We start from the raw sequence: 26706 nt of genomic DNA, 5'->3' as shown, positions 1-26706 counted from the left end.
TAAATAGTTATTTATCTAAAGAAGAGGTACAAGTGGCCATTAAGCACATGAAGAGAAGCTCAGCATCATTCATCATTCCAGAAATGCAAAGGAAAACCAAACAGAGATGTCGCTTCACCTCTACTAGGACGGCTGTAATAAAAAAGATGCGACAACAGTAAGCGTTGGTGAGGATGTGGAGCCACCAGAATGTGCCAGAGGAAGTGGATTGATTGGAATTTCTGTTTCTTTTTTCCTGTTCATGGCATTGCAAGGGCGACCAATCCTCTTTGGGTACTAAGACAATTTGAAATGGTGATGGGGGCCCCAAGAAGGGAGTCTACACTTCCTGATAATAAAGTACGTAAGGGTTTGACTGACCGTTTGAAGAAACAAAAGATGTTGTCCTAATTGTACTTCAACTTGGTGAATCCTGTCAAAGTGAGTGCAGAAAGTAGAGTTGGAAGACTGAGAGATGGTGGTGGAATATTAACAAATCCTCTGCTCAGAAAACTTCAGCCTACCAAATGGTAGATGGCACATGGTAATAAAGGGCACAATACCATGGTTTTCATGTAATTCACGTTCTTGTCATGATGTTTTATTCAAATCAGTTAAGACAGTGGAACAGGATGGTGGTACAGAAACTGGTGAGGGGGTCATTTCTGGTCTAACCCCCATGTCCCTGGCTGTCACTGTTCCCAGACTGTTCCCTTTATTTCTCATATTGTCAGAGAGCCAGATATACAATTTGAGTGCAAGTGGAGCATGCCTAGAAACCACTTTAGCTGGCCAAGGCAGGATAAATCAGACAGCATTAACATTTTGGGAGAGTACTCTTTTCTTTTTCTACATATGTCCTTCCTTTTGAGAAACTGCAGATATTTTACTATCAGAAGACTGTCACACAACCAGCAGCCTCATTCCCTTTTCCTCTTCTCATGGCTAACAAATCCCAGAGCTCTGGGGACACCTACTTTTGTGGTGCCAATTGCAATTACAGCAAACTCATCAAGTGCAGCAGGAAAGCCTGACTTTCAGCAAAGGCCTCTGATGGTGTGGTGAAAAACAACGCTGCAGTTTTATCTTTTCTAAAGGCCAGCGATGAGGTCTTTTGATCTTTTGTTGTTTCTAGGGAGGTTTCCTGGGAGGGGAATTTATGGCAAACACTACTCTGGGATTATAGGACATCTTAAGGACACAGTGATTTCACAAAAGCCTGTAAGTGGGTGGTGAAGTTTTTGCACACATCTCTTCAAGTACTTATAACTATCTCTTTTTTCAGTCCATTTTTGATCGCGACTTACCCTGGCTCTTTTCCAACTCTAGAATAGTATCAGAAGGAATGTGGATCTCTAGCAAAGTTTTCACATAATTAAGCATTGGAGGAGCTTGAAACATTGACTCAAGTGGGTTGATCAGGATGCATGCTTTCTAACCACTATTCAACTGAGTTTAATATCCATAAGCTTTACGAAAACTGCTGTGTGTTTTCCTTTGTGGAAAGCTGCAGTTGCTGAATTCTTCGATGTCATGCACTATGGTAGGAAACTGCAGCGGAAATATGCCCTGCATTAGGATTGATGCTCTTGGTCTATCATGAAATATGTCAGTTTAAAATAGCTCTACCTAAGGGCTGTCAAAATGACGTATATAAAAAGGACAAGCACTCAAGGGGACTGAGACTCTACTCAAAGGAACATTAAGGGCTACTCCCCCCCTTCTTCTGTTACTCTGTCAATCTTCACAACTGTATTTATTTTTAGAATCTCATCCTACAAATTGATGCCTTGCTGCTGCCTTTGTCCCTCTTCATGTCCTTTATTAAAAAGTCAAGCAGTAGATTTTTGCACAGAGGAGTAGCCGGCGTGTTTATGATGGATGTTTTTGTAGTTTGTTGTCCAAATAGGCAAAAATCAATAATTTACAGCAGAGAAATCCAGCCTCAAAACATATGCCTTCAAGCTGAGGCATCTCTCAAAGGGTTCCTTAGCTTCTATTGACTAGGATGCTTAAGTATGTAGCTGTCAGATACCAACTGGATCTTCCTCCTCCTTCAGATCTAGGAAAGATTCATTTGAACCTTAAATATCTTATTCTGTGGTAGTCTACAAGATTCCTGAAAATTTCCAGAGCGTCTTTCACTCTGTAGAAATCCTGCCTTTGAAAGTCTCTGACCCTCTTTGTTATGGACCAGCATGCAGTCCCACATGTGCCCTCTCTGTTCTCCACCATGTGGACATAGACACGAATCTCTGCCCTTTCCTTGGTTTCCAGGAAAGCTTCTTTCCACAAGGCAACTTCTGTGCCTAGTAGATTTAAGTGAAGATTTGGGAGTGGGAATGGCCTTGGGAATTCAAAATTGGAGTTTATATTTCAGCAATACAACTTCAAGTTGAACATTATAGATTAACTTTCCTCTTCATCCTTCTTCTTTCCCCCTCCTTGCCTTTCTTCTGTGTCCCATCCATGCAGGAGCAAAACCAGATTCTTCTTGTCTCATACACAGCAGTTCAGCCCCTCTGTACCCTGCAAACATTCATGCTTTTAGGTTTCACCTACTTCTCCAAGTGGCACATTGCAAATAAAGATACTTTTCTCCTTTAAAGAAGTTCTTGTATCCACTATAAAGTTAATACATTATTTTCCTCTTCTGTTTTTTAGACATCACCCAAACAACCATACTTCCTTAAGGTTTTTATGAGGGTAAAGCACTCTGAGCAGTGACTGTGTAACTTTAATGAATGTGAGAATCCCCTGGGGAGGTGGTCAAGCATGCCGATGCCCAATCCCCAGTATAACCAGGGCATCATTTCTGAATATAATACGCAATATGATTTTATTTAAGGCCAAGTGCCAATGAGCCCAGTATGATGTCCTCCTGCTCACTTTTGTTTCTACCCAAGAACAGGAAATTATCTGAAAACTAATCCTTTGGCTGATCAATTTACTGGAATTTTTTTCCCCTGTGAAACGTATTCTATCTAAAAAGTGACCTCACACAGGCATTTGCACTTTAAGTCTTTTAATTCACTTTCCCCCACAGCCAGGTAAAGTCCCACTTTCCCCTACAACCAGGTAAAGGGATTTCTAGGCTTTTGGAAGAAGATGCGGAAATAGAAATTAATTTATTAATTGGCAGTTTGAAATCATGCCAGATCTACAGTTGAGGCTTTGAAGATAAATTATATATATATAATATATATATACACACACACACACACACATACATATTTTATTTGGTGTCTGGGCAAAGAGGTATCTATTGAGATAGTCCCAGGTCTACCAACTCTGGGAAGGCTCAGGGCTTGGTCCCAGAAGACATTAAAGGAGGAACTGGTATTCATTGGTAACCAGATTCTTTCAGGACCCAGAGCTCATCTTGCTCTAGGATAGGTCTAGCTATGCCTACAGCCTCAAGACCCTTTCCAAACCCTGCCAACTTGTATTTGTCCCAAGATTCCCAAATTATATTGATTGGCATAGTTATTAACCTTGAAATTGATATAAATATGTTTTATGTGGTAACCCACCCACATCCCCTTATATCCTAGAATATATTTGGTATCTCTAATGAAAAGTTGTAAAACAGAATACTTCACGAAGTTGACCTAAGACTTTTTTTGGTTAATGATCCTATGAAATAAGCCATACATTTATTGAGCCTTTATTTTGCAGTGACTGTGCTAAATATTTCACTTTTTAGAGCAATTTTAGATTCACAGCAAAATTGAGTGGAAATTACAGACAGTTCCCATATATTTCCTGCCTCCACACAAGCACAGCCTCATCAACCATCAACATCTGGCACTAGAGTAAAACATTTGTTATAATTGATGAACAAAGATTTACACATCATTATCACACGAAGTCCCTAGTTTACATTAGAGTTTACTGTTAGTGTACATTTTACGGGTTTTGACAAATGCATAATGATGCGTACTCATCATAGTATCATACAGAAAAGTTTCACTGTCCTAAAAATCCCCTGTGTTCTATCTAGTCATGCCTCCTTCCTCCCAAACCTGACAACCACTGATCTTTTTACTGTCTTCATACTTTTGCTTTTTCCACAATGTCATATAGTTGGAATCATACAGCATGTAGCCTTACAGATTGACTTCTTTCACTTACAGATATGCATTTAAATTTCCTCCATGTCTTTTCGTGGCTTGAAAGTTCATTTCTGCGTTAGTGCTGAGTAATATTCCATTGTATGGATGTATCACTGTGTATTCATCCATTCACCCACTGACTGAGGATAAGAGTCATCCATCGAAGGATATCTTGGTTGCTTCCAAGTTTTGGCAACTGTAAATAAAGCTGCTATAAACATCATGTGCAGGTTTTTGGGTGGACATGAATTTTTAATTTCTTTGGATTAAATACTAAGGAACTTTGATCATTATTGCTTTCTGTGTCCTGTCTAAGAAAACTTAATGTACCCAGGCAAATATTCTCCCATGTAATCTAGAATTTTCATAGTTTCAGTTTTTACACTTAGTACACATTTACATCGAGTATAGCGTAAGGTAGGGGTTAATGTTCTTTTTTTCCATAGAGATATCTAAGTGTTCAATACCACTAGTTGTTGAAAGAGTTTACTGTCTTTGTTAGATTGATGTGTTCATTAGATTGGGTGCCTTTGTCGAAAATTGAATGACTATATACTTGTGAGGCTTTGTTTGGGCTCTCAATTCTCTCCTATTCATCTATTTGTCTATTCTTATGCCATTCTATGCGGTTTGATTACAGTAGCTTTATAATAAATCTGGAAGTCAGGTAGTAAGTATCAGTGTGTTTCTTTTTCAAATTGTTTAGATATTCTAGGTAATTTGTTATTCCACATAAATTTTAGAATCAACTTGTCAATTTCTTCAAAAAAGCCTGCTGCCATTATGATTTGAGTTGCATCACATGCATAGATTAATTTGAGAGTGGAGGACTGACATCTTAACAATATTGACTTCTCCATTTCATTAACATGGTATGTGGCTCATTTTATTTAATTTCTCTCAGCGACATTTCGTAGTTTCAGTGTAGGGGTCTTATATGTCTTTTGTTAAATTTATTCCTAAGTATATTATGGTTTTTTTGATAGTATTGTGGCAAGAATCTTAAAAAAAATATTTCCCAATTTTTGATGCTAGCACATATATTTTGTATTTTAACTTTGTATGCTGTGGCATTGATCAATTAATATATTAGCTCTATTAGTTATTTTATAGATTCTTTAGGAATTCCTACATAAAAATTCATGTTGTCTGTAAATAGAGACAATTTTATCTCTCCCTTTTTTATCTTTATGCCTTCTACTTCTTTTTCTTGACTTTTTGCACTGAAGATCTCATCTTAAAACACAGATGTGATAGCACTACTTTTTTCTCAAAAACTTTAGAATCCTCCACCATTGTCCCCAAGATCCAGTATAAACTCTTGCTCTCAGACGTGTCTCTTGCTTTACTCCCCCTATACAACGTGTTTCCTATGTCGTATTTGACTTTGCTTGAGCCTATGATACCCTTTTTTTTACTTTATCTACTTAAAGTGAGATGCATTTCAAAAATGATCTGCATTTTATGTATTTATCTACATTTTATGATGTACATTTAATGTGTTTCTTCCAGCTCTTATTATGTCAATAGTGCATCTTGTGTAAAAGACTGGAAGTGTAATACTCAGCCTTCCTGGTGTATGGCAAGTACAATCAGGTTTTGTTCAAACAATTCCATCAACCTGGCACATCTCTTTTACATCTATGCCTGTTGGAATTCTTATTCTTCAAGAACCAGTTTAAATGCCACATTTTCTTCTGAAGCTACTATTTATGCTAGTAGGTTGGAATCAATCTCCAGTTCTCCTATATTTTGATAGGCATTCATTTTTTTTACCTTATTGTAATACTTACCAATTTTGCCTTGCAAATATTGTGTTATGTGTCTTATTCATCTCTATATCCTTCCTGGTGCTAACACAATGCATATAGATAGTGTTGATTGTTTCTAAATACCCCTGTCAACGATTCTCTTATTACAGTGTCCGATGGATAAATAGTCTCAATGTTAATATCAATATATTGACCTAATGTGTTAATGAATTGGGTGGGTGAGGCCATTTAATCAAATGATAATTTAAATTACTAATTATCTCTAGGCCCAGAGGATCCAATTGACCATGACAGGAACTTGGGGGTCATCCTTGACTCCTCCTTTTCCCTCAGCTCCTTAGCCAAGCAGTCTTTAATTCTAATTCTTGAATGTCGCTCAAACCTATCCATTTCTCTTTATTTTATGTCACTTAGTTCAGGCTACTCTGAACATAGTATCACCCTGGATGTTATAACAGATACTCTGCTTTCAAGCTAGTCTTTCTTCAGCTTGTTTTTCCATGTTTCCAGGTAGATCTTTCTATGACCCAAATTTGATCATGTCACTCTAATGCTTAAAGCCATGCTTAAAGTGTGTCTGGATCGCAAGGGTCATTTTGACAATAGCTTTCTAGCTGTGGAGACTCCATAAAAGATCCACTATTTCCAGATTTCTTGCTTCATTTTGGGGAGAGGATGGAGTGCTTTTCTTTTTTGGTGACAGAGAGATTGAGTGATGGAGATAGAGAGCAAAATGAAGGGAGGAAAGGGGGAAAGGGAGAGAGGGAGAAAGAGAATATTGCTAACACTGTGTCTGCCCTGCAGAATCTAGTTTCTGGCAAGGCAATTAGCATGCAGATCAGCTACACAGGGTCCTGAATGCATTAGCAATTGAACACCAGCTTTCCAAGCCCTTTTCTCCTTCTCCACAAATTCACACACCTTTTGGCTGCTCTGACACAGCGCTGGTTCAGAATCCATTAACTGGAGATTTAGTCCATGAACAAAAATGATTGTTCACACTCATGATTAATGAGAAAGCTATTTCAAAAATCACAAGGCGCCATACTGGCTAACTACTATTAATTATTTTTATCATCATTATACTGAGAAACCGTTTCATCATACCATAAACAATTGTTCAAATTGGCTTGCTTGGATAGAAGTGCACTGCATATCATTTTGAAAAGCAAGTTTTTTCTGATGTCTCTGATTTATGAAGATAATTATAATAATCATAGCCAACTGTGTGTGCTTATAGTAAGTACCACATTGTAGTAGGTTATTTGTAGGTCTTAATTTACTTAATCCTCACAACTACTCTGTGAAGTATATATGGTTACTATATCTTATTGATGAGAAAACTGAGGCTCAGGGGTTAGGTCATGCATAGGTGGTAAGTGGCAGAGCCTGGATTAAAACAGGTAACCTCATGCTACAGCCCACACTTGAACTCTTACCCTATAGTGAATTAGGAGAGAAGACTACTTGTTGAGATAGCTTTTTGTTGTCATAGTCGGGAACACCCTAGACCAAGCTTATGTTGAGAACTTCTCGTGGGGCAGGTGGGTTGACTGATGCTGTACTGTGCAGGGTTGCAAACAAAGAACGAGAAGGACAATATGTGTGATCCCCTCCCCCAACTAGGATGAAATCAGCAGTTAATATTATGATCAAGGAAGTTTAGTGAGATCTAGTTGAATCTGGAATTTTCCAAGAGTCTAATAGAGGGAGGGAGAATGGGAGTATGGTTGTGGGTAATTCAATTACCAGCAAACAAAGGTTCTCCAACTTGTAGGATGGAGTGAAGGGAAGGGTGCCAGAAGCAGAGTCTGAGAGGAATTTGGCTTTGGTGGACAGCTAATGGTCCAGTGTGCTGGGTTTGGGAATTACACAGAACAGAGATTTAAGTCCTGGCTCAGCCCTTTGTGCTGTGAAGTTGAGCAAGTTTCTTAACCTCTTCAAACTTTAGTTTCCTCATCTGTTAAAATAGGTCATACCTCCCTATCTGTAAGAGCTGTTGACTGGATTGAGGGAGATGAAGTTTATAAAGTACTCAACACAGCCCAAAGTAGAAGTAGGTACTTTTTAAGTAGAAGTACCTTTTAAGGACAGTGAAGACAATGATAATGATGAACATGATAAAATGGTAGATCCCAAGTTGAACAGTTTGGGTTTTAAGCCTGGATCCCAATCCCAAAGGAGAAGCAGTGTAGGTACTGTGAATAAAGAATATGGTGGAACAGGCTGGTGGAACAGGCAGGCAGACCTGTCACACCTAGTGGGCATGGGTTTAGGAGGCTGCATCCTGACCTCCCATAGGCACCCTAGCACCCCAATCTATATCCCCTTCACAGTAGGCAAGATGACAGGCTCTTTGCAGGTACTTGTTACTACTGGAGAAGTATTGCCTATGGTATTGCCAAGCATGGGTTACTTCATGTGCTGGACTGTGTTTCAACTCTGCACAATCACCACTTCCTTCTATGGCTGGTCTGTGTTTCCCAGAATTCCTTTTCCTCTATAGGTCTGAGTTAGAGTTTACCACTAAGAAGAATTTACAGAGATTTGGAAAGTGAAAGCGAAGGAGAAAACATCATTCTCAGGAGATATTGACTGTCAGACATGGCAGCTTTGCAGACCTTTCCACGAGCTCCTTCTTGAGACTGTGCAGCCAGATGTAACAGTTCCTCAGAGATCCCCACAAGCTCTGCTTTCTCTACCCACTACAGTGCTTCAAGCTGATGTTAATAGTGGCTGTTTCCCTAATCTTCTGGCTGTACCCTCCAGGTCTTTGCTCTTCCAGCTCCTTTCTCATTCTTGTAAGCCTTGATTCCTATGTTAACCCCTACATTATCATAATATTGCGGTAGCTCTTTTGCTGAAACTCAGAATTATAGAGCCTATTACTCCTTTACCGCCCAGGTGGGGCTTGGTTATCTAGAGGAGGGATAGGAAAACTTTTTCTTAAATGACAATAGTAAGTATTTTAGCCTTTGTGGGCCTTTTCGTCTCTGTTGCAACTACTCGGTTCTGTTATTGAATCATGAAAGCAGCCAGAGACAATACATAATGAAGGAATGTGGCTGTGGTCCAATAAAATTTACTTATGGATGCTGAAATTCGAATTTTATATTATTTTTAAGTGTCATGAAAGACTATTCTTTTTTTTTTCTTCTATCATTTAAAAATATAAACTCCATTCTTAGCTCGCGGGCTGTACAAAAACAAGTGGTGAGCTGGTTGGGCTGTGGTTTGCCAACCCCTGAACTAAAGCAGGGCTGACGGAGTCAGCTAGATCTGTACAGAAGCCTTTGCTTGCTACTTACTGTGTGAGGTTGGGAAATATATTTAATGTCTCTGAGCCTCACCTCTAAAATGGGGACATTTATGTCAACATTATAGAGTAGGTTATGAGAATCAAATGAGATAAAATCTCGTATGTAAAATCTTTAGTTTGCTGCTGGCACATAGTTCATTCATGGTCAATCATTTCTCACCATTACTGTGGTTCTCAGAGCCGCTATTTAGTGCTTGCAGTTCACTCATACAGATAAACGGGAACTGAGAGAGGTTTGCAGCCACTGGGACTTGTATTGGCTTTTCCACAAGCGAGGTAAAATGATGTCTAGGCAAATGAACAATGAGAGGACTCCTAGGGCTTAGCAAATTATTCACCATACTTGAATTAAATATAAGGATGTTGATATAGAGTGCTGGTCAGTAATTCAGTCATCAATCACATCATTACCAGTGATTCTTTCTGGTGCAGCAGTGGGCGTTAGCAACAAGGACATGGAGATGGAAAAGGTGGAAAAAGCAGAACAAAAAAAGAGAACTTTAATTTCATTATATGGTTATGTTTAAGTGGTGGGATTACGGGTGATATTTAATTTCTTGGTGTGTTTATTTCTCTTTACATAAAATATTAAAATTATGCTGTGGAAAGTGATGAGGATTTTAGGCTGGTTAATTTTAAAACTGCAGATGAGAAGCAGGCTCCGAGGACTGGAATTTGCTTGCCCTTTGTAGGGAAACATTTACATTTGTAAGGGAAACCTCCATCTGTAAAGATGCCTCCCTCTCTGTGAAGGAAGGCAGGATGGCCTTATCTCTGGAAACTCTTAATGGGGAAGGCAAGGACTTAAGTTAGTTACTGTCTCGCCACCTCATGTAACTGACCCCCCCCCCCCCCCCCGCCCCAATATCTTCCTTTGTCTTTAGCTGAAGATAATATTTAAGCAGTGACTTTTGGCATTTACTTAATCTGATTTGATTCTTATCTAAAAGTTGTGGGACCACCCAATGGCCAGACCCCACCTGCACTGATACCATTTTGACTTTTTTATATGTTCTTTCCTTTGTCTTGTAAAGAGATGGCTCACACACCTATGCCTTAAATTTAGCCTTACTCTCCACCCATGTTTGCAGCAGTAGTGGTGGCAGCAACATGCTGGCACAAGCTCTGCCTGCCCATGGGTCCTGTCCCCATGCCAGCAGCAGCAGCAGCAGCTCCCCATGCCAGCAGCAGCTCTGACTGCCCATGGGTCCTGTCCCCATGCCAGCAGCAGCATGCCAGCATCAGCTCTACCTGCCCGTGGGTCCTGTCCCCACGCAGCAGAAGCTCTGACTGCCCCTGGGTCCTGTCCCCATGCTATTCCATACTATTCTCTAAATAAAAGAGCACTACTGCCAGATCTTAAGAGTCCAAGAAATCTTTCTTTCGACTCCTTGGCTCACCGACCCCGCATCAGAAAGTACTTAAAAAATAGAAACACTTTTATAACAGATTGAGTAAATACCACGTTATAAGATATAGAAACCCTTTCCTTAAAAAATGTATAAAAAACATTCTAAAGTATTCAGAGTAGTTTGGCTACTACTTGTCTTTCAGTTTTCTTCTCAAATATCACCTCCCATAAGAGGATTTTCTTGATCTGGAATAGCCACTCACCTCCATCCCTCGATTACTATGTCTCATTGCCCTGTTTTCTTCTGTACGTAGCACTTATTACTGTCAGACATGATTTGTTTACCCGCTCATCGTCCATCTTTCTCCCACTAGAATGTAAGTTTCCTGAGAGGCGCCCTCTGTCTCCCTGTGACTCAGAATGGCATTCTTGTGACTGACAGGCTGCCTCCTCCTTTCCTGGACAAGGAGCAAAGTAAAGCGTCAGTGTTCTAGAAGGTCAGACTGATGCTGCAGTTGCTGCTGGGCCAGCAGTCTTCTTGGTGCCTGCTTGCATTTATTTTTTTCTGCTAACTTTGAAGGGGAAAGAAACATCTGGAAAATTGTCCTGGCCATGGGAGGTAAAAAAGCACTTACACTCGAGGCAGATGGTACTGTTAAGTAACAACATCTGGAGCTGAAAATCCAGCTGACAACAGGGGTAACTGTCAAAATATTTACAGACTGCCCAAGTTGTTCATCTCACATTATATCTTTATCCTTGCCGAATTTATGATTCAGTCCCCAGATATTGATTGATTGACTTTCCTGTGTGCATCTAGAGACCCTAGACTCCTTTCACCCACTGGAAATGAGAGTTGGCCTCAGTGCTAGGCCCTGTCTGTAGGTCCAAAATGGGAGTGTTGGCCTGAAAAGCCTTTTTAAGATCATCATCCCTTAGGAAGGAAAATGCTTTTAAGATATTAGGTTTAGTGAGTATCGTTAGCAACGGACTTGCTGGAAGCCCTAATCTGCTTTTCTTCCAAAGAGATGTATCTCATTATCTTTAAAATCATCTCCAAATGTACTGTTAATATCCTGGAAATGAGGCAGAATGGTGAGAAATATGAAATGTTTCACCCTAGAAGGCTTTGCCTTGCTGACTAATACATTTGGTTGCTGAACTAGCGGAAAGAAGGCCGTCCCAAATTAAGCTCTTGATACAGGTTAACTCAAAGACATTCGATGAGTCCCAGTTACTTTTCCACAGAAGACACACCATTTGTGACATTTTGACCTTCGCACATTCTTGGGCTGTTGATGCTCCTCTGGTGTCTATAAGATGATTAGGGTTTTGCTCAGATAAAATAAGCCTATGTTTTATTCGCTGTTTCTTCCAAATAAGAAATATCTTCTGAAATTTCAAAGCTGTTCTTGTCCCATAAAGGAGCTGATCTGGCTGACTATTGAGAACTGGTTTAGACTATAATTTACTCCATGACCAGGATAAGCAAGACCACAGCTCAAGGATGGAATAATTGTAATATCTCTTGAAAAAGTCTTAATTTACAGAAAACTCCAGTCCCCAAAGCCTGTAAAATGATGTGTCAGACTGCTTTTAGTTGAGTAAGTGTCACTTTAAGAGCAGAAGTCTAGGGTCAGACTAGGCCTAAAAGCAGTCTCACTTTTTATGGTTTTATTTTATGGTCTTATTGTCCAAAAAGCTTCTCTTCTTGAATTAAGAAGTATGACTTAAAAAGTTTGTGATGGTAATGTTATGCATTTTCCTACATGAATTTACCTTTCTTCATAGAAGTCTCTGAAGAAGGTCTTTTTTTTCCCCACCTTTCTGACTTGTCACATAGAAAGCGGAAACCCTGAAAAGCCAACACGTTTGGAAAACCTTGTGGTCCAAAGAGTCTTAACTCCAAATTCTGGAGCTCCTGACTCCACAGTCCACCCACTCTCCCAGTCTCTCATGTGGCAGTGGCTTTTTGGTACATCTCTCTGTTTTCAGTGAAAACTCAAGAATAGAATTTCCCCTTGAAAAACATGAAATCAAAACTTGTGCTTTCCACTTAATATTTCTTGTATCTTTAAAAAACCTTAATTCAATGTTCCCATTTCCAATATTCTTAGTCATCAAATATGACATTTTCTTTCATTTTGATGTAAACAATGGTGAAGGGATGCTTTAAAAATGCCAAGAGTTCAATAAAGTTTGATAAGACCCATAGCAAAGTGAATTACTAGAATTGAGGGCACTTTGAGTAAAGCTGGGAGTCGCTCAAGACTACTCCATCTGTGAAATGGGAACCAGTTCAGTCTGCAACTATCACCTTGAGGGAGGTAACAAGGAAGCTGGCCAATGCCTGGGACCTGTGGGAAAATGGAACATGGAATCTTCACACCTTATGCATGTGGGGTCCCAATTCCCCTTCTCTGTGTGGTGTGAGAACTCCTAGCTGAATATTTACGTATAAAATATCAGACACTGGGAAACCCTTGGACAATGGTAGAGACATACACAAAACTGCCATATAAGGAAACTCCTCAGCCCAGATCATGCGGGAACTTCTTGCTAAACAACTTATACGTCCATATTTGAAAGCTAAAAGCTATGAGAATCAGCAAGTCAGAAAAATTACAAAATTCATACTCAATAACTGTAAATTAGAGAATAAAAAATGAAAGAATTCATCCCAAAGAATGAATTCTTTCCAAATAATTCATTCATTATTTCATTCCTTCCAAAGAAAGAATGAATATAATGAAAAAACAAAAAAGAAAATTTCAGAAAGAGCAAATAGAAAATTTTAAAAATGGAAAATATACACTTTGAAATAACTTCCATGAATAGTTTACATAGAAGAATGCATAGGGCTAAAAATAGAATTGGGGGATACATCTTGGAAATCACTCAAGAAACAGCACAGAGAGGGAAAGGAATGGAAAATATTAAAGAGACGCTTAGAGATATTGAAGGTAATGTGAAACAGTCCAGTATGATGATTCCATAAGGAGAGAAGAGAAAGAATGTTAGAGACCAAATAGTTGAAGTCATAATGGTAGAGAACATAGCAGAATTGAGAAAAATTCAATGAGTCTGGAGAGCAAAGGAGCATAACATCTCCTGAATAGGAAAAAAAACCCCTCAATTTCACACTCAGATATACCATAATGAAAATGTAAAACTTCAAGATAGAAAGAGAATTTTAAAAACTCTCATGAAGACAGATCACCTATGAAATCTCAATAATTAGACTGAAAACAAACTATTCATCATCAAAAATGTATTCTATAAGACTATAAAATAACTTCTGACTTATGAAGGAGAATAATGTCTCTCTATAACTCTATACAAAGCTAAACTGTCATTTAACACTGAGTTTAAAATGATGCTTTCAAATTATAAAGATTGACAGGATCTTTACCTACTTAGAGACCATTCCTGATTCAAAACAAATGAAAACAATCAAAACAACAAAATCCAGTAACAGAGGTATTTTACTAAGAAGGAAATTAAACCCAGAAAAGGTGTAAGATGCAAGAAGCATGGGTGAACAAGACACTGGTGAAAATGTTGGTAATAATAAAAATAATAACATTAATTTGGGAGAGACATTTGAAAACAAGCGAGAATCAAGCTCCTAGGCTACAATGTGGATGGTAGGGGCAGGAGTTCAGAGCTTTGGCATTCCCATGTTCTTGTTTTATTGGGGAAGAGAATGGAGATGTTAATTAACTTAAAGCTCATGTAGATAAGCGTACTGAAAAATTAACAGTAGACACTTAAAGGATAGAAATAGAATATATAAACTCTTTTGTGGAAGAATTAAAAGAGAATGAGACAATAGGACAGAAACAACATCATTTACAGTGGGGCAAGCAGACATATGCCTTTGGAGGTGAAGTGGTATGAAGCACAGAGAAGTATACTTTATATGAAGTAATGAAATAATGTTCACATTTGAACCTAAAAACATTGAACCTGAGTGCAATTGTGCCTTAGAAATAATTTCCAGTTTATAGGAAATACAGGGATAGAGAAACTAGTTAAATGACATAACAGGAAGCAAATAGAATGTAGGGCATTCTATAGGAAAACTGACCTTAGGTCTTGGGGAAAGATAAGCATGGAAAAAACAAGGAAGAGAGATTACTCTAGATTAAAGAGTAACAGCAACTAAATGTGATATGTGAAACTTGTTTGGACCCTCGTTTGAACAAACCAATTGTAAAAAGGCATCTTAAAGATAATTGGAAAGTATTAATATAAACTAGAATCAGATAACACCAAGGAATTAGTGTAAATTTTATTAGAAGTTCAAATGGTATAGTAGATATGTAAGAAAATGTTTGTACTTTTGGCAATGCCTTGCAAGTATGCAAGGGTAAAATGACATGAAGTGTGGGATTTGTTTTAAAAAACTTTACCAAAAAATAAAAGAAGAATAGATGAAGCAAGTGTGGGCAAAATCTTGCTAATTGTTGAATTTGGGTGATGGGCATATGGGATTAATTATCTTAGGCTCTATACTTTTGTGTATATGTTATCAATTTTATCATAAATATTTAAAATAACTTTTTAATTCAGAACATTTAAAAATATGGGGGTTGGTAAATTACATACTAAACAAGTAGTAATAAAAAAGCCAGTTTAACAATTTTTATAATATAAAATAGAATTCTACACAAAAATGCTGAAAATAATAGAGACGTAACCTAATAATAAACAATTGAGTGAAGAAGATATAATCATCACGAATTTGTACACACCAAACAACATAGCCTCCAAATATATAAAGCAACAATTGACAGAATTAGAAGGAGAAATTTAAAAATGTATTATCCAGAGGAAGCTTGTAACACATCTATTTCTAAAACTTACAACACATGGACACGAAAAATTATGATGGATATTTAAGATTTTGGTAACAGATTTAACAAATTGCTAAAAGAGATATATGATTTCTATTCTCAACATAAATATTCTTTTTAAACACACAGGGTATATTTATCAAGATTGACTACAAAGGAAGTCTCAATGACGCCCTAAGAATCTGTGTCATATACACCATGATCTCTGAACACAAAATAATAAGTTTAGAAGTGAATAATAGAAAGACAAGAGAAATCCATGTTTTGGGGCACTAAGGTGCATTTGTAAATACTGATGTGTTTATAAAATTACAGTGGAAAATTTGAAAGGTTTAGAATGAAACAAAAATAATTACATATCAAAACTTGTGGGATGAGCTGAAGAAATGATTGAAATGATTAACAAAAACTCAAAACAATGTTTGAAATACTCATGCAATTGATGGATAAAACGTAAATAACTTCAGAAATAAAAAGGAGCATAGCCACAGATGAAGTAGTTATATAAAAATCTATGAACAAATCAACCATTTTGTGCCAAAATTTCTGATTAACTTTGAGGCAATAAATAAATTTTTAGAAAAACAGGTTGCCAAGATTGACTTAATGGAAAATAAAGCCAGATTAATCAAGTAATCACTAAAGAGACTAAACTGGAGTCTAACCCTCCTCCTTCTTCCAACTTTGTCTAAAGATACCAACTATGGAGGGTTTTATTCCATCAAACCTTGAAAAATAATCCTCTTTTAATATAAATTGTTCCAGAAGGAAAACTTTCCAACTAATTTTAAGCTCATATAAACTTGTTACCAAAATAGGACAGACGGTGTACAAAAAAAAGAAACTGATTTACACAGTGATGAAAAAATTCTAAACAAGATGTTAATAAACCAAATCTAGCAGTGTATAAGACACATCCCAACCAAATACAGTTTATCCTAAGAATACAGAATGTCTTAAGAATGTCCTAAGAATAGCTTAACTGTAGCAAATCCACTAATGTTATACACCTCAATAACAACTAAAGGAGAAAAAAAACTCATTGTCCAAGACGTTAAGATTCACAAATATTCATGATTAAAAATTCTTTACAACTGGAAAGAACTTCCTTTTCTTGAAAAAAATTATGTATCAAAAAATCTAACATATGAGAACATCATAGTTAATGCAGATGATTTAGAAGAATTTTCACTAAAATCTGGAATAAAATAAAGACACTCTGTCATTACTACTATTCATCACTGTCCTGGTGGTCCTATCCAATGCAGTAGAGTAAGAAAAAGAAATTGGAAGTGTAAAGTTTGGAAAGGAAGAGAGAAAATTATTGTTCATGCTGCTGGGAAAATTTTCAGTTAGAAAATCTAGCATGATATATGGACAATGTATTAAAGCTATTAAGAAAGTTCAGCAAATTTTCTAAATTCAGGTCAATATGTTCAAATCAACAGTTTTCCAATACTCCAGGAAAAAACGATTAAAAAATATAAGGAAATTTAAAACTGACCATAACCATAAAAGCAAGAAAACTAGAAATATTTTTAGCAACATTGAGCAAGATCTTTATGGAGAAAATGATAACATACAATAAAGGGTATAAATGTGTCCTGAATATATGGGAAATATAACACATCAATAGATGAGGAGTCAATGTTTTATCTAAGTTCAAAGCAATTCCAATAAAAATTACAATAGGTTTTGTGTGTGTGCGTGTGTAAATATGTGTGCATGTTTGTGTATGGAACGAGATGAGTAGTTCTTGTTAGTCACATGGATAAGTAAAAGGCCAAGAATGACCTACATAATTTTAAAGAAAAAAAATGAGAGGCATCTTGATGTACCAAATATCAAGGTTTTTAAAAAGATTTTGCAATTATGAAAATGTGATATTGGTGAAATGTTACTAAAAAAGATCAAAGAAGCAGACTAGAAAAGCCAGAAACACATCCATGAATACACGAGAACTTTGTAGTGAGAGAGGAGCCATTGCACATCTCTGGCAAAAATGGAATGTATTATAATTTGTATGAAGGGAAATATTCCTAAATATGAAAATAAAACTTTCGGGGTAGAAAGTGGAATTTTGATATGAGTGCAGTGTCAGGAATGATATTTTAACCAGAACTTAAAGTGCAGAAATCAGAAGAAAAGTATTGCTACATTTGACTAGATTAAAACTTTAAAAATACATATGACAAAAGATACCAGAAGCAATTTAAAAACAAACACTAGACAAGGAGAAAAGAGTATGTCTGAAGAAGGCAACGTTTCCAGAATGTAGAAAGAATTCCAATAATGAGAAAAAAACCCCCCAAATTGGTGAAGGATATGACTCTTATGGATAAATTTGAAAAACTTGGTTTTGAATGAAAGGGCAAGGTACAGAATGATACCTTATAATATTAATCATATAAAATTAAAATAATCCCCACGAACCTATATATTGGTCACATGATTCGCATATGAATTAGAAACATAAACATACGGACTAATGGCTACTCACTTCAGAAGAGTAGTGTTTTGGAGGAAAGGAGAGAGGCAAATAAATCTAGATAGAGTCACAAGGCATAATTCAACTGAATTCATAAATTTTAATCTTGAAAACATAAAAGATTGAAGCAAATAAAATCAAAATTGAAAACTGGTACTGCTTCTGAGTTAATAAAATGTTAATATATGGCAATATTTGAGATGTAACAATCCAAAGGCAGCTTTCAAATCTTTGATTCTGAAATTAGATCTCAAGCCACATCTCAAAACTAGCCAGGTTGCCCAGAACCTGTAGGCCACAGGTTGCTTTCTTCTCATTGGCTCAGTTCTGTACCTCTGTGAACTAGGTCTGTTTTTCTTCTTCTTGGGGCTGGTCCAGTCTGTATAGTTCTCATGGGACCAGGGCAAAAGGTGGGAGTGCCTCTGACACTCATGAGTGTGTGGAGCCAGAGAACCTGTATCAATAGTATTAAAAGACCACTATGTGAATGGCATTATGGTTTTGGGCAGTGCACAAGCTAGGCAACTGTACACTATAGCATGTCTATGAGAGTGGTATAGCATCAGAGCTGGAAGAGAACGTCCAGACCTGTTACACACCAAACAGGAAAAATCTGCGATGGGTATATAACACCATAGAAGTTCTCCAGGAGCATGAAGTAGCAAGGGAAGGTGAGAGTTTGGGATAGAGAACTCAAATAGTACTGAATTTTGTCTCTTTCTGTACCTAGTGGCATGGTGCAAGGGTCTGGATCCAATTATAGGGTCTGGAGTAGAATGAATACCTCTTTCTCCTGGCCCTCTAGCCTGTGAGGTGGGAACAGGGTTGAAATTTTCCCAAGTTTTCTTAGTTATAGGACTTACAGGATTTAAACCATTTTAGCATATTCTGGAGGCAAAAGGCAGGTTTCCTCTCTCTGGTCCTTCCAGCTGGCATCCTTTCTGGAACTAGTCATGATGTTTGTAAGACTCCAGTATTTCTATCATGACTTTCTCGGAGGTATCATCTAACACAGACAGGGCCAAATACTGGTGTGAGGGGTCGAGGCTTTTGTCGAGTAGGGCAGGGTGCCTCAGGGAATGGGGAAAGCTGAAAGTGGAAACAATGGAGTGGTGATCTGAGTTGGAAAGCTGTGGGTTTGCCAACTTAAACTACCTGAAACAGCTATAACCCAAACAGTGGTGTGAATGCCCCACTTGGATATAATCTCTATGGCCCTCGTGCCAGATCCCTTATACTAACCCTTGGAGTGCTTGCAGGACAATACTCTAGCCACTGCCAGTATTTGGGTGTGGTCCTTTTGGGGGATGTACAATTAGATGTACTTTCCTGGTTAGAAATGGTTTATTTTATTTTGCATGGTTAAGATGGAAGAAACTTGAACGGAATGATTATTGGGTTGTGATGGGGGAGGTTTGCCTCAAGGACACTCTTGATCTCTCGTTCCCAGGAGCAGTCTTGGGTGGCATTAATCTGAAGGGGTGTGTGCAGAGTTGTTGACTTCCCCTTCTGCTCCCCACTCTGGGCAGGCCTAGACCTCTAGGGTGATGGAGATGAGTAATTCCAGCCTGGCTACAGGGACCGACTGAATGAGCACCTGTCTTTTCAAGACCTTGCTCTTGATTTTGAGGATTTCCTTCTAAGCATTGGGCCTGGAACAGAACTGGTGACACAATGTGAGTGTATTACTATATGACACATTGCTTGATTCTCACACCAACCAGAGTCAACAGAAGCAAGAAGCAGGCAGCCCCTGGAAGCCCTTCTCAGCCCCAGGGCAAGAGAACATTCTTATACTCAGACCAGGATCTTTCCCATTTTGACATCATTCTTTTTCTTGTAACGTGAACACTCCCCAACCCCACTTCAAGAACTTCCTCCAAGGGGAAGCTGTGGCCTCGCCTTTAAAAACTCTCTTTATTTGTACGGCTTTTCATTATAATGCCACTTGTATAAGGTGAGGATCCTATTGTTATGACAACTAGAAATGGAACATCCCTAGAGCCTTTGAACTTTATCAGGTTATTGTCTGGTGGTTAAAGTAATGCCCTTTGTGGGGCTGGCCTGGTGGTGTAGTGGTTAAGTTCATGTGCTCCACTTCAGCAGCCTGGTGTCTGCAGGTTCGGATCCTGGGCATAGACCTACACACCGCTCATCAAGCCATGCTGTGGTGGCATCCCACATAAGAAATAGAGGACGATTGGCACAAATGTTAGCTCAGGGACAATCTTCCTCATCAAGGAAGAAGGAAAAAAAAAGTAATGCCTTTTTTCTCCCCCCATTTTGACTCTCTTGCATCACCAGGTCTGGCTCATTTAAACAACTTCTTCTAAATTTAGTAACTTAACTCCTATTTCTTTTAGTTAGACTTAATCTCTTTCCCAGATTTTCTTTCTGATCAACACTTCATCCTTACAACATCTACCCACCTTTTACAAGCATTCTCCTAAATTTTCATCTTATAAAAAGGATCTCATTGGTGATTTTTCCCCATCTGTTTTTCTTGTTTCATTTTTCCATTGCATTACTTTGCTGCTTTAATACGTAACCATCACAGGACTAGCCATATCCTCTATTATTAAAACTCCTCACACTAAATCATATAAATTTGCAACCTCTAATCCTTTCTTTCCAGGGTAATCTCCTCTTAACCAGGCCCAGGTGCTGAATTCAGAAATAACATTGTCCCACTGCCAAACAGAGCTGTGACCTACTTCCTCATCCCATTGTTCCAAGGGTTGCCATGTTACCATGGTCCTTTGTGATTCATTGGCTCCTCTAATTATAGCTCTATGCTATTCTTGTAATAGGCTCAGGGTAGTTCTCCATATGCCACATTCTAGATATTTCTTACATTAGGGACAAGTTCTCTTCTCTTTTGTGGGAACATAGATACGGGGAAGAACCCATTCTAAGAGGTCTGTTCTATACATCTCTGCCTATACCAAAAGAATTCCACGTGTAGTTTTCAAGTGTGTCCCTCTTGGGTTAATCCAAGACTTACTACTCAAAGTCATTACTCTAATTTCCAATCAAAGGACTTCTTTCTTTTCCTCTCCAATGTAAGCAACATGACAACACATTCCTGATTATTGGTCTCACAACCAAATTGTATTTTATCCCACTAGTTCTCTTGCCAATTCTCTATATTTCTGGGTTTGGTCCCAGACAACTCAGCATGTGATCTACATAAACATGACCCCACAGCCCTGTAGACATCAGTCCCTAATGGATCTCCCACAACTTTATAGATCATGTAGCCAAAGTATAAGTTCCCTCAACAATCAGACACAGCCTGGGCTGCCGTGGTTCACTTACAGAAAACATAGCAAGAGCCAGACACATTACCCCGCTCAGAGATTCTCTTTAGCCTGGATGTCACCTCCATGGGTGGAGGCATCCAATTTCAAATTTAAGAGCTCACCAGAATCAGAGGTCTGCCAGAACCAGAAGAGGAGGGAAGAGATTTTTAAAAATATTAATTTCACCTCTAATGTTGAATACATTTTTCCTACATATAAGGTAAAATTCCGCTTTGACCTCCATCCCCAATTCTAGTCTCCCATTAACACCCTAGTTTCAACTACAGTCATCATTTGTTTTTGTGGTGTATATTTCCAGATCTTTGCTATACATTTTCATACCTAAGCATAGTACCCATAAATAATAAATAATATCATTTTGCATTTTGCTGTTTTTTTTTCTTTGACTTAATAACATGCTCTCTTAATTTGCCAGCGTTGCCATAACAAAATGTCACAGACTGGGTGGCTTACACACAGAAATTTATTTTCTCACAGTCCTGGAGGCTAGAAGTCCAAGATCCAGGTGTCTGCAGGTTTGGTTTCTCCTGAGGCCTCTCTCCTTGGCTTATGGATGGCCGCCTTCTCTCTGTGTCCTCACATGGCCCTTCCTCTGTGCATGCATGTCCCTGGTGTCTCAATCTCCTCTTCTTATAAGGACACCAGTCAGATTGGATTCAGGCCCACTCTAACAGCCTCACTGTAACTTCATCACATCTTTAAAATATCTATCTCCAAACACAGTCACATTCTGAGGAACTAGGGGTTGGGGTTCAACATAGGAATTTGAGTGAGTGGTGGTGGCGCAATTTAACCCTTAAGGCATGCCTTTGCTGATCTTTCCATGTTAGTACACATGGATTATGTAAATTATAATTAGATTCAGGTAACAGGAAGTACCAAATAACTGTGGCTTAGAATATAAACATTTATTTCTCCCATCCAGTTACAAAGTAGAGAGATAATGAAGCCAGGGCTGGTTTGGTGTTCCATGGTGTCAGAGACTCAGCCTTCTTCGAGATTGTTTCTCCAGTGTGTTACATTCCTTCTCAAAGTCAACTCTTGATCCAAGATTGCTCCTGGAATGCCAGCCATTTTGCTTGAATTCACAGTCAGTTGAAAGGAGGAACTTGAAGCACAATTCCCCGAAGTCATGGACATCCTTATTTATGTCCCGTTGGTTAGAACTTGGTTACCTTGCATACCTAACTGCATATGAGGTTGGGAAATATCTTTTAGGTGTGATGACCACACTCCTAGCTAAAAACAGAGGAATTCTGATAAAGAAGGTAAGAACAGTCATTAAGGGAAAACTAGCAATAAAATATACCTATTTTTTTTTGACTGCTGAGGGGTTTAGGGTGTCTTGATCCCTTCTTGAGAAGAAAGTAGTTGGAGTACAGAGGAGGGGAATGAATTCCTAGTATTGTTTTGAATTCCAGAAGTTGCTGGCAATTTTTGATTGTATATTGTGTCAAACATCTCCCATTTGCTCTTCCAAATTCACTCTCCATCCTTCTCTTCACTCCCTACTCTCTGCCTGGGGAGATTCCCTGTATGGATTGAACCCAAGAGTTTCTTTCCCTTCTGGCTTCCAGTTGGTTTGGCCTGAAAGGAAGCCCTGACAAAATCAGAGGGAGAGTGGAGAGTGAAGTCAGGGATTTTTGACCCTTGGATCCCTCCCTGTGAGGTGGCCTCAGGCTGGCTATGTCTCATGAATAAAGCCTTTTCAAGGCTCCCTTTTCTACATGGCTTCTTCCCCTTGCCCCCTTGCCCCTTTAGGCCTATCGGTGGTATAGGCTTTTCCACTGTTTCTAGCTCTGAGTTATTGCTTTACCTCTTGTGGTTTCCTTACATTTCACCCATACTGGTGTAAGTAGAAAAAAAGTTGATCCAATTTGAGTGGGTCAAGTGATTCCTGTGAAGACCCTGACTAATAAAAGTACTGAGGTTTGAGGTGGTGGTTCTCTAGTATTCCAACAGCCACCTTACTTTGTGCTGTGTAGGATTTCCAACTGGTTCTTGTCATCTGTTTGGGCAACTTGCTTCACCTCTATAGGATTCAGTTTGTTCATCTGCAAAATAAGAAACTATCTAGACCAGGAGTTCTCAAACTCGAGTGTGCACCACAGTCTCCTGGAAGGCTTGTTAGAACACAGATGGATGGACCCCACTCCCAAAGTTTCCGGTTCAGTGGGTCTGGGGTAGGGCCAAGAATTTATGTTTCTAACAGGTTCCCAGGTGACACTGATGCTACTAGTGCAAGGACCTCACTTTGTGGAAAGCTGGTCTAGAAAACGATCTCTAAGACCCAATCCATTTCAGTATTCAGTGACCTAATATCAACATGCCAATGTGATATAGCACTGTTTCATTTTCTTACAGATGAAATGATTCTACTGGTCGTCTTCAGGAGAATCCTTCCAGCAATAGTTACCAGACATTCTGTGTCAAAAAGCCCAGAGAGTTAAAGACTATGCTTCCAAAACTCTTACTTTGTTAATCCTTGTTAGACCTGCCTGGGTCTATATGACAGTGTGTTTTTATTTGTGGGTGGAAAGTCAAGGGAGGGTTTTAGGAATAGGATCCTGACAGGAGAAGGAACAATGAAGTATAATTCTACTGTTTCTCTCTTTCTTTCCATTTGGTAATTCAATGGAATGAAACAGGAAGAAATATTTTGCTGCTATGGATATATAAAGAAGAGACTAATAAACAGAGCAAACATCATAAACACAATAAATTGGTTTTCCCTCCATAGTACTGATCAGTACACAGGAAGTTCAACAATATAAATTATATGTTTGATGTGCTTATAAGTCCACAGATAAGTGCATGTATCATGAATACACACATATACATACATATGTCATATACTTGGTAATTTACTATTATTTTAGAACTCCTCATAAACAACAACAAACCAGTTTAATTCAGGTGATTAAGATTGTTGCAGTGTACAATCATGGTTTATTCTAGTTTGCCTTAAGATTATGTAGGAGCCAGTCATTTTTGTAGCTAGGATGAGTCAAACAGATGGTCCGGGGGTGGTATGTACCTGAGAACAGCTTGTGTAGGGCCAGTGGCTACAGCATGGTCCAGTAAATGTTGTTTATGGAAGTCATGAGGAGGTGCCTGGACTTAAGCAAAAAAGTATCAAAAGCCACAGATAGACCACGGATCAGAGGTGACGGTCAAGGTGGCATGAGAGGAAGTTGAAGAGTAGCTGTTCTCTCAACAGTGGCTGAAACCTTTACTGTGGAATTGTTATCACCTGAAATTCCTCATCATTGCTGGATTCCATGTGGGTTCACTTTTGTCCTGGGCCTGATGCTACTGACACTTGGTGAATATGTCCTAGTCATCTGCTGGAGTCTGAGTCTTCAGACTGAGATCTGGACCTGATGTTTTCGTTCTCTGCCCAACAACTTCTATTACAGTTCCCGGTATAAATTAGGTAGTCAATAAATATTAAAGAATAAAATATATATAATTCCATTTAAGGAACCTTCTTAGGCCAGTTGGATACACTGTTATAGTTCTAACAGCCAGAGAGACAATCTTTTATTTCGTTTTAATTTACTGATGCCACAACCTGTCATGCTCGTTGAGTTATATTGTGCAATTTTTCCATAATGATGCCATTTTTGGTAAGTTGTGTGTTTCAGATCTGCTGGGGTGTTTGCAAGCCATTCAATTCCCGGATGTTACGTCAAATCACTGCCAGCCTGAGCTCATTAATGTGAATTTCTTGTTGACAATGAGCTCAATGTCAACCTCTTAGATTTTTGCCAATCTTTCACTGCCTGGCCACTGATTTATATCCTACCTGTTGGTCCATGGAAGGAAAAAAAAGAAGACATACAAATAAGAGGGATAGGAGAAGGCATCTAACACATTGCCTTTTGATTTCCAGCTTCGAAAGTCTGCAATCTTGGAAGCAGACAAACCTATGCTTTCTAAACCAGACTAAATCTCACATATGAGGTTTTAAAAACCCAAACCCAAAATATCTCTGGGTTTGTGCTGGAAAAGATGGGCAGTACTCTGATAGGATCTGGTCTAGAATGGTGTCTGGAGTCATTTTCCTAGTGGCCCAGGAAAATATTCTGTTGTTACATTTCCTTACCTCTTGCCTCTCTTCCTCTCTTTCCTTCAGAGTTAGGATTTACCATGAATAATTTTGGATTTGATTGCAAGGAGAGAATAAAATCTTAACTTGCTTAGAAAAAAAAAAGGATATATTACAGGATCCCATTCATTCATGCAGGAAACATTCAGTGAGTGTCTGCTATGTGCCAGGCACTGGTCTAGATGCTGGGGATACATTAGTTAATAAAGACATATAGAAATTTCTGCTCTCATAGAACTAATGATATCCCGTGTCATTATCAGAAGGCAGAGTTAAGGCTGGGCCTCCAGGACCAGGACTCAAATCCCATCATGTCCTTATTTTTTGCCTCTCCTCTTGTCACTGTGTCCTTTTATTTCTTCAGACTAGATTCTCCCAAATGTTGGAGAATTTGGCTGCAAATAGCACCTAAAGTTCCCATCTCATACCTTTAGAGATTAGGGAAGATCCATCCACCACCCTCCATTATTAGTGTGAAAAATTCTCTGATTGGCCTGGTTTGGGTCACATGATTAAGTCATATGCATATTTCCTGACCTATCAACCATGGCCAGCCAGGGGGGTGGCTTCTATAATTGGCTGTTCTCACATCAGTGTTGGGATTGGAGGAGGAACAGTTCTTCCAAAGCAGGGGGATGCTATTGCCTGAAGAGGAAAGTAGTGCTGGGCAGATAAAATGGTAGTAGTCTATTATGGCATCTCTTATGATACATACTACATTCTTTGTTTATTAAGATAATTCTGGGGGCCAGCCTGGTGGTGCAGCGGTTAAATTTGCACCTTCCTCTTTGGTCACCTGGGGTTCGCCAGTTTAGATCCCAGGTGTAGACCTACACAGCGCTTGTCAAGCCATGCTGTGGTAAGTGTCCCACATATAAAGGAGAGGAAGATGGGCATGGATGTTAGCTCAGGCCAGTCTTCCTCAGCAAAAAAGAGGAGGATTGGCAGCAGATGTTAGTTCAGGGCTAATCTTCCTCAAAAAAAAAAAAAAAAAGAAAGAGGAAGGAAAAGGAAAAAAAAGATTATTCTAGCCATGATTTATGCTCCAAGATATATTCCGAAGATCCTTGAATGACAGAAATTGTTTCATTCATCTGTGCTTCCCTCAACTCAGGTAGCATAAAACCTTGCTCATAATAGATACCTAGTAAATGATTGACAAATTAATAAATTGTCTTGGGTTGTTGAAATTTCTCCACCATCTTGGGACACATCAAGAAATATAATGGAAGCTAATATTTATTCAGCACTTAATCTATGTCAGATGGTATACCAAGTGCTTTACAACTATTCTATCATTTAATCTGTACAACAAATCTATGCCTTAGATACATTTTAATATTATTGTTATTATTACTTTTGGTGAGGGAGATTGCCCCTGAGCTAACA

The sequence above is a fragment of the Equus quagga genome, chromosome 1 (assembly GCF_021613505.1).
Source record: "Equus quagga isolate Etosha38 chromosome 1, UCLA_HA_Equagga_1.0, whole genome shotgun sequence".
In the NCBI taxonomy this organism is placed as follows: domain Eukaryota; kingdom Metazoa; phylum Chordata; class Mammalia; order Perissodactyla; family Equidae; genus Equus; species Equus quagga.
This window is presented reverse-complemented; position numbering follows the sequence as displayed.